Here is a 10,423-nt window from a genome sequence, read left to right as displayed (position 1 = left end):
TTCTGAAAGCCAACGTCACTGAGGATGTCTGAAATTAAGGATACTTGAGTTGCCACTACATCCTATTGCTCTTCATTCCTCTGCTAGCAGGGGCATTGGCTGTTCTTTCTCAAGCTGCGCCAAGCATTTCTCTCAAAATAAGCAGTTGCATGCTGCCTGAGAGGCTGAAACCAATTATTAAAGATTACTCATTTCTATAAAGCTTTGTTAATACTTTTTTTAACAATGTAAAGTACTTGTAAAGCATTTAGGCCAATGTTTTCCAAACAGGTCGGTGATTTTGGAGATTTTGGAGGCTTCTTCAGGGCACTGGAAAGGTTAAAACCTAAAATTAGAAGCCTGCGTGAAGGTTTTGGCATGTGTCCACCAATGTTCACGTGTTTTTCTGGTGGTGTTGGATTTGAATACCACTGCTGGGCACTTTTCAGACACATCTCACCAATGCACTGGGCTACCTAAATGGTCTGTGCATTCCTCCAGGTAAAGGTATTAGCTATTTTGGGAAGATTGCCACTATGCTCCTGGGAAGTTTCCTCTGCTGTGGGGAGCATGGTACCTCCTTGCCAGGCTTTTCTAAAATTGGGGAAAGCCCAAAGGTGTTCAAGTGGCTCATACACAGAGAAAAAACCCAAGAAACTCCATGATTGCTGCTCATGGGCACCTGTGCAAAACAGTCTGGAGAGGAGCTTGGATCTGAACAAAGGAAGAGGTGAAGCAACCAGAGGAGGAGGCTGAGGAGGAATAGACATGGAGGGGACAGTCTAAGCACCATGTCCCTTACCCTGATCACTGATCAGAGAGAAGAGAGCAACGTGTAACTTGGACAACATTAAAAACCCTGAATGCAACACGGAAGGGTATCACTGGATAAAAGAGAGGATTTAGACATTTGAGTTAAGACAAAGATGAGTACACACTGACAACTAATAACCAACACAAGGAACGTTATGAAGAGCTGTGCAACAGATTTACAAAAAGGCTGGATAAAATGAAGATGGAAGTACAGCAAAGTCTATTTGTGTGATAAGGGGACAATTCTCCCCCTCTGCTCTTGTGAGACCCCACCTGGAGTACTGAACACAGCTGTAGTCCCCCCAGCATAAGAAGGATATGGAACTGCTGGAGAAGTCCAGAGGAGGCCACAAAGTTGGTGAGGGGACTAGAGAGTACCTACCCTGTGGAGACAGGCTGAGAAAGTCAGGGCTGTTCAGCCCAGAGAAGAAAAGGTTGCATGGAGAACCCATGGCAACCTTCCAATACCTGAATGGCCTTAACTGGGCCAGAGGAACTCTTGGTCAGGAACTGTGGTGATAGGCCAAGGAGTAATGGCTTCAAACTGAAAGAGGGGAGATTTAGGGTAGATATACAGAAAAAATTCTTTCCTGTGAAGTGGCTGAGGCACTGGAACAAGTTTCCCAGATGACTGCCCCATCCCTGGCAACATTCCAGGGGGCCCTGAACCTGGTCAAGTGGAAGGTGTCCTGGCCCAGTGCAGGGGGGTTGGAATGAGTTGATCTTTAATGTCCCTTCCAACACAAACCATTCTATGATTCTGTGATTCTATTATTCTGTGATAAAAGACATCACAGAAATACAGAGAACACACAAAAATTTTCTAAAATCCTTCTCGTGGCTCTAGACTCTTTCACTATCCTGCCAAAAGTCCTGTGGGTCATGTTGACTTGAGCTGGTCTGCTGGGATAATCAGTAGGTACACCCATTTGGGCTGGAAGGCATTTTTCCAGGACCAGTCCCTTTCAGCCTCTCCTCTTCCCACCACCTGTTTGAAATGGCACCTGCACCAGGAAATGCCATCTGCAACACAAGCTGCTGGGCTGGCTCTTGCATAGGAAGGGCCCTGGCAAACACTACACCCCTCCTCTAGTTATTTTTCCATTTTCACTGTGTCCTGGATGGCTGTGTAGATCCCCCTTTCCTTTGGACACTTCTGCTGCACATTGTAGCCCTTTGTTTAGGCTGGCAGTGCCTCCTGAGGCAGGAAGATGGGAAGGAATGGGGCATTCTCCAGAGCCAGGCTCTGTGCTCAGCCCTGCACACCCCATGCCCAGCTGGGCTGTCCCACTGCCTGCACACTCAGTGCTCACTCCTGCTCAGCCAGGGAGGCTCTGAGATTACACGGGATTATTTCCAGTACACACAAAAGTCACCGTGTAAAACATCAGTATCGTGATTACATATTCAGCACTGCAATTAGCATTGCCTACCCCCTGTACACCCTGCTCCTAGGCCAGCCCATGCTCCTAGCCCATGCAAATCCCCTCTCTTCCCACCCATCCCAGTGATTCCCACTCATTCACTGCTGCAAGCACCTCAAAACAAGGCCCGTGCCAACAGTCCTCCTGTGCAGAAAATAGGTGTCTAATTTTTTCCACCCAGTATCTCCCGTGTTCCAGGCTTGGGAGATGACTATGGGAGTGTAATTGCAGAGCTGAGAAGAATGAACATTGCATCACTGCTGCCATAAACACTGAACTATTTATTTTTTGTACAGCACAGAGTATCGAGACACCATGAAACCAATGCCTAGCTGGGGAGATGGAGTCTGTTGTGCTGGTGTTTAGTTCCTCTCTTTGGGGACAAGCAAGAAACAAAGAAACGAAAGATATTTGAGTTCTTGTTGGTCCCATGGGTGATGACTTGAAGGGAGTTGTTCTTGTGGAATGGCAGACACATGCAACCACTAACCCAGCAAGAGAGTAGCAGGTACTACAGAAACAGTTCCCTGAGCCCGTGAGGTGTTATCACTGTGTTCCCACTCAGCCCTGTAACCTCAAGCCCAACCACAGCCCCACAAGTGTTTGCATTAAATATTCTCTCACAACAGTATTTTTTCACACCTCCCTATGCCACAGGCCATGCTGCCACAGAACACCCTAGGGCACAACTCCAGCTCTGCCCTTCAGCCACAATAAGTAGCTCTCTCCTCAAACCATTTGTCAATACCAGGACCAATTAATAGGCAGGAACATTGCACCTCTTCATCTCCAAGACCTTTGGGCATTTCACAAGTTAAATAAATCCTTTCTCCAACCCAAGTAACCATGAAAAGCTTTGACAGTGAAGAAAACAAACAGGTTGCAAATAAACAGTATTTTGAATGGGCACATGCATGCCAGTCTTCCTGAAGAGAGAATCTCAGACTTTCAAAGCTATCAGAGACTTCCAGGCTTGCAGATCCCTGCCACCACCTGCTCCTGGTGCACCTCTGGCGATAGGCTGGAGGATGGAAAGTTTAGAAATTGGTCAGCTTGGATTAATACCCTTTGCTACCCCTAACAGTGGCAGTGGAGAGCATATTCCCAGTTGCAGGAGCAGCCATTCTGTGTGCCAAGGTCCTCACACTGGTCTGGGCTGCCTTCGGGGTGGTGCTTGGGCAAATACCTACATGACTTTTGCTATCTTAGATTTTTGTCTACTCCTTCACATTTTTCATCAACAAAGCTTCATCAGTGAAGTTAATCCAGAAGAGGTTAGTTCACCAGGAGCTCTGTGATTTTTTTCTCCTCTGCTTGCAGCCAGAGCTGCTGAATGGCTCAGCACCTGCATTCTAAGACACACTGAGCAGCTGCTCTGTACTGGCACAGGGGTGCAAAGCAATCTCTCTCCAGGCTGACTTGGCTCTCCAAGGATGGAGGAATCATGGATGCCAGAAGGATAACTGATAATTCTGTCCTCAAATCCTGTGCTTCCTTCACCCAGGAAAGAGCCCCCTACTACCCAGAAATCACTGGCTGGACTCACCAGCCTGGCATTCCCAGCCTGAAAGCTGCTGCCTTGTCTAAAAGTGGTGGCTGCCTTGGGCATGGACAGCTGGGAGGGATGTGGAACAGCTGCTGTGCCCATACATCTGCTTTGGAGCAGCACGCAAAGTCCCAGCTCATATCAGCTCCCCGGTCACCCCCTCCTTTGTAAACAAGCTTTTGCGCACCTGTTCTGAGATCTAAAATGGGACTGTTTCTGGAGCTGGAATAATCCTATGGAAAAGTGTTGTGTCCTTCTCTAAACAAAGCTCTCAGCTCTACTGAAATGCTCAGGCAGACTAAAGCAACTTCAGATCACTGCTCTTGGACAAAGACTCATCACACGAAGACAGGAAAGAAAATGTTAGCCAAAGTAATCCCCGGAAAAACACATGTAATGAAGGTTTGCAGATTCCAATGCAGCAGCAGCTACATCAACACCCTGCTTTGCCAAGAAAACATTGTGAAACCTGCGGTTTACTCTTTGATCCTAAGCCTTCCCTACCCTAGGTCTTTTCATAAGCAGTATCATTAGACAGAAATGATTGTAAAACTAAGATTGGTTTGTCAGTGAGCCTCTGATAAAAGCCAAATTGACTTGTCACATCACAGATGGTTGCTGGACTATGCTGGCATGCATTACCATGGTATGAAACCTTGAGGAAAAAATGGATTATGTAAAATATTACATATGGTAGGATAAGCTTTATTGGACTTTTTAATTAACATTTTATGTATAGGATATAATATTTTGTAATTTTAAAAGGGGAGGAGGCTGAAATGAGGAACAAATCATTACCATAAGCAGGAAGTAATACAAGGCAAATGCATGTCTCATTTCTTTAGATGTATGCTGTATTTATATTATTCATATTTTTCCTCTAAAATTAAATAAACCTAATAATGCCCTTTAACTCAGAATCACACTAATAAGAGTGTGAAATTCTGAAGAACTTCTGTCTTTCCCCGGAGCAGATATTATGGAAATAGCACTGGAATATTCAAATTCTCCATTCTCTTTTTAAGAGAAAATTTTAAGAGAAAACTTTTTCTTAAATCAATATTGATTGGCGGAAAAATTACAGTAGCGCTTCTAAAGTTAAAACTCTATAATTGGAAGTGGCAAACTTTTAAAAATTCCCCGCCTGCTCCGATCTAAGATGGTTTTGACGTCCTGTTTCTCCTGTGTCGCGCCTCCAGAATTTCCCCCAGCGGGACTTGAGCTCCCTCCCTCTCTCCCTCCATCCCTCCCTCTCTCCCTCTCTCCGATCCGGGCTCCTCCTCCCGGCGCTGCCGGCGCGGGATCTGTCAGTGTTTCCACAGGGCGGGCGCGGCGGTGATCCCGGCCCGCTGCGGTGTCCCAATGCCCTACATTCCAGACAGCTTCGCTGATGGAAGGCAGAGCCCCGAGAGCCGGCGAGGAGCTCTCTCGGCGGGTCCCTGGTTGTGCCAGCTCCCGGGGGATGTTCACACAGACCCCGCGGGCTCCCGGGGGATGTTCGCACAGACCCGGCCGGGCTCCCGGGGGATATTCACACAGACCCTGCCGGGTTCCCGGGGGATGTTCACACAGACCCCGCGGGCTCCCGGGGGATGTTCGCACAGACCCGGCCGGGCTCCCGGGGGATGCTGGTACCGGTACCGGCCCCGCGGCTCCCGGGGGATGTTCGCACCGGCCCCGCGGGCTCCCAGGGGATGCCGGCCCTGCAGAGCCGCAGCAGCTCCTGGAAGGACACCTCGCCCCCGCTCCCGGAGCTTCCCTGGACCCTCCCGGGAGGAATAGCAGAGCTCCCGGCAGTGCGGGCCCCTGGGCTCGCTGCCGAAGGGTGCCGGGGGCGCTGCTGTGCCCCAGGAGCAGCTCAGGCAGCCGGGGGATAGCGGGGGCTGCAGGGCAGAGGGGCCGGGCCGGGCAGCCCGGGGAGCCCGCGGGGAGCAGAGCCCGACACGGCCCGCCCGGCCACATGGCACTGCAGCAGGAGCAGGGCTGGCTCTGGAAACTGGCTGTGCTTTTCTGGCCACCGCTGCCGGGAATCTGATGTTCACAGCTACGGCTGTGTTAAGTAAGATAACTCTCTGATCAGCTTAAAAACCAAACTAGCAAAGGCACAGGCTCCTAACAGCAGAACTCCTTCCAATTTGGTACACAGGCAGTTAAAGCACACTCAGATAATTCCCTTCCTCGGCAGGAAATACTGTGACTTTTTCAGCAGTTCCTCTTTTTATATTTGAAATCTTTGCACTTGACCCAGTACCTTTATTTGCATAGGGATCGTAACAACTCACCTACACCGTTTCTAACTTTGGCTCATTCATAATTCCCTTACGTAAAAGGCAATAACGGTTTTTGCTACTGGCAATAATTAGCAAAATGTACATTTCTGCAGCATAATTTCTGCTCAGATAATTATTTTCCCACCTGCTCAGCTACTCAGCTGACAATCTGCCAGCTCAGTTCTCCCATGGGCTGCAGGGGTCTGGAAGCTATGGGGCAGGAGAGCAGGGCTGATCCACATCCCTGCTCTCCCTGGCTCACCGCAGGATTCTAGTGGATCCTTGGCAGGGGGTTGGAACAAAAAGGTCTTTCAGGTCTTCCAGCCCAAGCCATTCTATGATTCATACAAAGTTAAGAATAAAGATCCTTCCTCTATAAGTGATGTTGACTTCTCCTGTCTAACAATGCTACCTAAAGACCAGTTTCACACAAGTTTAAATTTTTTGCAAAAGAGACAGTTAAGACACCCTGCTGAAAAACTGCAAAGGTTCCATTTTTTTAACAGTATCTTAAAACTTGATGAAGCTTCAGTTGTTGTAATGGTGTGGAACTAAATGAGAACTACAGTGTTTTTTAAAACTAACATTCAGGTTCACCAGACATTCACCATTCTTCCCACTATTAAATTGCAAGTTTAAATGTCAGGTTTGAGCTAAAAAAGTATCTGTGGATGAAAAGAGTCAACTGGAAAATCAGAGGGACGTAGGTAGTGGTTTTGTACAGGAGAGCACTTGTGTGTGGATGTATTAAATCAAAATGCACTTTGACCAGAAGTTATGCATTTGTTTATTGAAAAACATGTAGATTTCTGCTCCTTTCTTTGCTTCTTTCCCCCAGACCAAGCAAGGCTCATCTTTCAGCAGTCACTTGTCACTGAACCAACTGATTTCCCCCTTTATTGTGTCAGAACAGGAAACACAAGAATTACAGAAACTTTAGGATAAGTTTATCTCAGGGATAAACTTCCAGGGATAAGAGTAGCAATTCCAGCTTCCAAGAGTAGCAATATTTGCCAATGCCATCCTTATTTTCTTGATAATTAGACAAGCTAGTAAATGACCCCATGTTAGCCAGTAGTGGCAAATGTACCACACGATGGTCAAAAGAAATGACTGACAGTGATCTTCTGAGTGCACCACAGAGTGTCACTCCCTCTTGAAAAGAGTCCTGCTTCCTTTTCCTATTACAATCTCCAGATTAAAAAAAAAATAAATCTCATTTGGCTCCAGAAAGTTTAGACTGGACTTGATTCTTTTGCTTTGGGTCTGTGTGGGTTTCTGGTCTGATAGACTCAGTCCTGCAGGGAAGCAAACAAAGCAGCCTGGTTTGACATCCTGGTGAGGATACAGAGCACACAGACCATCACATTGGCTTCTCTGCGTGAGGTCTGCCCAGGTAAGAGGCTGAGAGGCTTTACAACCCAAGAAGGAGATCTGTGTTGCAAATGAGCAGAATCCCACCACAAGGAAGGTAAACAAGGAACCACACTGATTTTGGGGCCAGCATTTCTAAGCTTCATGCTGGTGAAAAACTGGAGCCAAATTCAGTCACAGCTCTGGAGCATCACTCAAAGTGTGAACCCATCAGTTGGGTGTGTGCACAGAACTAGCTGAGATCAACAGGCCTCACAAGAAATGGAAGTCAGTGTTGCTTTACACATCCATCAGAGATTAGGTTTATTTCCATGGTTTGGGGTCACACTGTGAGCTTTTCACAGGGCCACTCAGCAAATACTATGAATAGTCTCAAGAACTCAAACTTTAATCCAACCAGTGTCCCATTAACATTTTAGGCACTAAAACACAGACCTCCACGTAATTCACTACAAGGCAGCTTCCTCTGTCTCCCAGCTCCTGCCAAGCAGAACGGCTCTCCTGCATTTCAAGAGCTGCTTTGTTGGTCAGGTTTTATTAGGCTGTGGAACAAGTGTCTGAGTTACAGCACTGTCATTCTTGCCAAGGCTCTGTTCCTTACCTTGTGTGCTGGATTCCAGAGCCTGGCAGCAGCAGATTGAGGCGCATGAAGAATACATCAAAATATCACTGAGGACAACAGGCCTCTATTTCTTCTAGCATGGACCTGGTTCCTGCTGCCCAATTATGAAGATCAAAGGTATAATTTACTTAGAGGAAGAATTATTTGTGCATAAACAGCCACTAGCTAATAATACAGAGAAGATGCTAATAAATTCTAATGAGTGGCAGAGCAGACAGCAGTACAAAAGTGACCTGAGCATCTTGTTACATAAACTGAAACAAGAGGGAGTCTGATGCTGATGACAAAACCTTTTTGTGAGTAACGCTGGCAAAATCTTTCAGAGAATAACTCAACTCTAAGTTAAAAGAAAGTGAGGCTCTTCTTTCCTACTAGAAACTAACTTTAGGAACTTCTTTCTGTCTTCAGAAATAACAAGAAATGAAGTAACTGCTGCTATTTTGTTTCAAAGTCTGATTATCTTGAGGACAGAAAAGGAAGAACACTTGTCTGCTGTCTTGAGAAACCTGCAGTAGTGTAAAGTGTTGACGAAAGGCCATCCTTCTTCCAGGGAGAAGGAAAAGACTGTTGTGACTGGGGAAGGCTTGTTACAGGTCTCCTGAGCTGCCATGGCTGGCACCTACTACATTTCTTTTGGTTCTTACCTATAGCCACATTCCTGTCCTCAGCCCTTCCAGTTTCATTTGGATGTATCTCATCCTGGGCTGTAAAATCTTAAAATACGCCGCTAAGTGATGTCCCAGCTTGTTCTGCCTGCTGCTTTGGGAGTGACCATACTGCACCCCCAGACTGCAATTCAGCTGCTCCAAATGGAACAAACACTTATTTAAATAGCAGCCTTCCTCCACCACTCCCTCAAAAGCTAATGAGCAGGGGATCAAAGATTCTGGAGCTCAACTGGCCCATCCACATGTCAGGGTGACCTCCATAGCCTGTAGCAGGCATGGGAGCAATATAACAACCAGACTTCAAATACTGAACCCAAATAATTTGGCATTTACAGCTTGGTCAGCTGGGACCTCTCTTTTATACAAGGTGAAAGCATGGTTTGGAGTCACTCATCTGGATTGTTAGCACAATGCCTGACCATCCCGAAGAAAACAATACATGGAAGCAGCAGTTTTTTCTAGAAACATCTCAGTGACCTAAAATACATGCAAAAACACTCTGAGAGCAAAAGATGGACAGGTAATAAATGCAACACAGCAGGGTAACACTGCAATCCTCCCTAAATAAGAGGTAATTTTCAAGAGTGAGGGAATGAGACAGGCCAGCTTCACAAAATCACCATTATTTGCTGACTTTGAACAACTGCAGCTGCCCAGAGGGAGGGACATGAGAAGGCTCAAGTAGTAGTTTTTGAAATGGAAGGTGGTGCTGGTTCAGCAGAGGAAGTAAACTGCAATGAAACAAAGATTCCAGTTTGCATTTTGTAGAAAATCTGATCCAGAAGTTCTGTATGTATTTTCAAAAACTGAAATCCCATTCGTTCCCCCATAGCTAAATTAGGAACATGCTATTTTGAGCCAGTGAACATTATCCCAATGTACTGAAAACACAGACAAAAATCCAGCAACTCTCCAGGGTCGACATGATTATCTCAGGCCTCAGCTATCTTGCTTTGCACTGTGCTAGAAAATAGCTGATGGTAAGATGAGCCCTGATACGTGTCCAGCTGCAGTCACCACCCCTGCTCCTGCACCAAGGAACTGTCTCTGCTACCCAGCAGAGTCCTCTGTGCTCTCAGGTGTTTTGTGCAGGGATTGTTGGGATGCACAGTGGAAGCAATTGCACAGTTTTTCTACTTGAAGAAGTCAAAACCTTGCCAAGACCTTTCTTCTGCTGTTGTGTCCTTGCCCTTTTGGAGGCCAGCACCTTTAGAAGAGCTCTCTCAGATGAAGGAATGCTGCCTTTCACAGCCATCAGGAAGCATAGTGAGGCCTGGAGATATAGCTGTCAACGTGGTGTTGGGTGGCTTCAGCTTTGAAAGGAATGTAGGAACTCTAAGGTGGAATAGCCTGGAACAGACTTGTCTGGAGTAAGAGGAAAAAGACAAACTGCAATGACCACTTTGTATGAGCTCCAGGTCAGAAATAAGAAGTCATTGTCATCTGAAAGTTTGGCAACCTGCTCATTACTTAGAGTAGGAGGTTTCCATATCCCATTGTGATACCAGGATGGCTGAGCATCTTATTTCTCACTCCAGAAAACTTCCTGCCAGTCTATCTGGCCTGTTCTTTGACGCAGCCACACACTCTCATGTCTCATAGCTGGTTCCTGTCAGACTCATCTGGTCCAGAGGGGCTCTGTTAGCTAAAGTACAAAGACGTGGGAAGCAAAACAAGTAACAAGAACTGTCAGAAACAGGTTCCTGAGTTTCTGCCTCTGTTTAAAG

The sequence above is a fragment of the Zosterops lateralis genome (assembly GCF_965231275.1).
Source record: "Zosterops lateralis genome assembly, chromosome: 10".
In the NCBI taxonomy this organism is placed as follows: Eukaryota; Metazoa; Chordata; class Aves; order Passeriformes; family Zosteropidae; genus Zosterops; species Zosterops lateralis.
The sequence above is the reverse complement of the archived record's forward strand: the minus strand, read 5'-3'. Positions refer to the sequence as shown.